This window comes from Dunckerocampus dactyliophorus, chromosome 5, assembly GCF_027744805.1.
Source record: "Dunckerocampus dactyliophorus isolate RoL2022-P2 chromosome 5, RoL_Ddac_1.1, whole genome shotgun sequence".
NCBI lineage: Eukaryota > Metazoa > Chordata > Actinopteri > Syngnathiformes > Syngnathidae > Dunckerocampus > Dunckerocampus dactyliophorus.
The window spans coordinates 5551143-5553899 of record NC_072823.1 but is presented as its reverse complement, the minus strand read 5'-3'; positions in this window follow the sequence as shown (position 1 = coordinate 5553899).

Here is a 2757-nt window from a genome sequence, read left to right as displayed (position 1 = left end):
CCCGCTATGTGAGTCTGTGAGGAGGGGGTGGGGGGCGTTAGGGGTGGCTGTGACATGTCAGTCTATGCTGCTGTGGCCCAGAAACGTCCATACAGGCCTGAAGGTCTGAATAATCCATAATATTCACAATCATTTCTGCATTCTACTGGTGATGAATCTTTTAGGATATCTGGTCTAGATGTCAAAAAGGAGCTTTGTTCCTGAAAAAAAGAAAGAAAAAAAAACACTGACTCATTGACAATGAACGCACACACCTCTGATAGTGACAGAATCTCCACTTTGATTCCATAAAAATATACGGTAACATGTTTCTAATACTTACATAAGAACTGACAAAAAGGCACTGTACCATGATGTATGTACTGTACAGTATGCTATACAGTGGAACCTTGGTTCGCTTCATTAATCTGTGGTCCAACTCAAACTGAAAGGTACCCAAACTGAATTTTCTCCCATAAGAAATCATGTAAATCCAATTAATCTGCTCCAGAAAGCCAAGAAATGTTGACACAAAACATGTTTTTATAGTTTTGCAATTATAGTTTTACGAGATGAGATTTTAACATGAATTTTAAGAAAAGTACAATGAAAACATATGGCCTGGACAAACAAACGTTTTAAAAAGTTTTTTCACAAAACAATGCAGATGTGTTTCAAAATTTTTATTGTCCAACAAATTAACGCTATATGATATTATTGTCAACATTTTTTTAAAGCAAATGAACCACTAATGTTATGATACCGTATCATAATAATAATAATATACCAATGTTTCCTTTGATACAGTATGTCATGTTTCACTCAGTTGTGGGATTGGCGTTTGTGACATTTTCTCAGAGGCAATTTGTACTGTCTGTCAAACATTTGCAGCATTTCTTAAAATGCTGGCTTTTACATTGTATTAAAGAGCAGCAATTGTAAGGAATAATATAAATCTTCTGATTATGTTCCACAACGCCAAAAATGTTCACGCAAAACACGTTTTTATAGTTTTACATATGTTTTTACGTGCAGAAAGCAGTTCAAAACCCCTTCTAAGACTTGTGGTGTAACTGTTAGTTAACAAAGAACTACAGTCAACTGCTGATGACATCACAGATGGGTGACGGACCTGACTTCCGGTTCCTGTTTTCATGTATTAGCAAACTGCTATTTTGTGATAAAAATACATTAAGAATGCAATTCCACTCACGCGGTGTATTAACAACACGACAAGAAGCGTGCCGTATTGTACGCTAACCGAAAAATGTACGAGAACTGAGGCAAAATCTTGTTGTAAATTTTCAGTGTTAACCGAAAAACATGCCAGCCAGAGCAAATTGTGAAATGAACTCCTACGGATTGCCATGATACTCAGAGGGAATCAGCCTGTATTTATTTACATTTGGAAAAATGTTCAACAGTTTAAAGCATCATGCTGAGCTCCATCCATCCATCCATCCATCCATCCATCCATCCATCCATCCATCCACCTTCTACGTATGTTATCCTCATGCTTTGGTGATGCATGCAAAATGATTGTACTTGCATTGTTTTGTGACTCAGCAAAATAAAAAAGTATATTTGTCCACTCCTATAGTTTGTCATTGTAGTTCCTTAAAAGTAATGTTAAAATATTGTCGCGTCTCATTCTCGTGAACCCAATATCGTGCATCGTCCCGTCTCGTGATGTGAGCGTGTCGTGACACCCCTACTAAAAATAAATGATTGAACAAGTTGTTTCCCATGTATTTGTATTACTCCAAAACATGCATCTAATTAAAGTCGGGTTTGAGTCAAATAATATGAAAATTGTTTTACAAAAAAAAAATCCCCACACATGAAGGGGTGAAGACAAGCGGGTCAGCCAACCCTGCCAACAAGCTGTCCCTTGTTTATTTTTCAGGGAGTTGGCAACCCTACCAGAGGCACATAAATACTTGATTAGATTGATTCCTTCTTCCTAAAATGGGATATATATGTCCTCAATGAGTCCCCATGAGTTTTTCTTGAATTCATATTGTTTCTAGGGAGAGTGAGGCAAAAATAACCTCTCTTTGGCTCCAAAAGAGCATTACAACCAAAGATTCCCCTTGCCCAGGAAGCCGCACTATCTCCTGCTGGGGGACCCTGAGGCATTCCCATGCCAGATGAGTATGATCCCTCTAGCATGTTCTGGGTCTGACTCTGCCTCCTGGCAGTGGGACACAGCTGCAGGAAAACAGCCTAAAAAGATGCAAAAGCACCTCAGCTGAGTCATGTGCATGTGGAGATGCAGTATCCTTACACTGAGCTGTCTCCTGATGCCTGAGCTCCTCATCCTCATCCGCCACCTCTAAGGCCTGCCTAGAAAACTTAGACTTAAATGTGTTTGTTTTCTTTAAAATAAAAACTCTAGCATCCAGTGCCATGTGGGAAACACACCTTGAAATTTGCACAAACATTTGGTGAGACTTTAGCTCAGTGAGCGTCCAAGATGAATTCACCACGTGTCTTTCTTTCGCGATGCCACCACAGAAGAGCACCAGGTAAATATGACAAAGTTGCAGACCTGGGAAAAACACAGCCCATGTGCAATATCCAGCCCGATGTTTTCAAATTATTTTTTTAACCGTCAACATCTAAGCCAGACACACACTTTTCCTGTGTTTTTTCTTGTTACTTTCAGTGTGTGTGTGTGTGTTTCACAAAATCACCATTAATGTGCCAAAAAAAGACAACTGTAGTTTGATATTGTGAATGATGTGCAATGGAGACAAACACTCATCAAACTGAAAG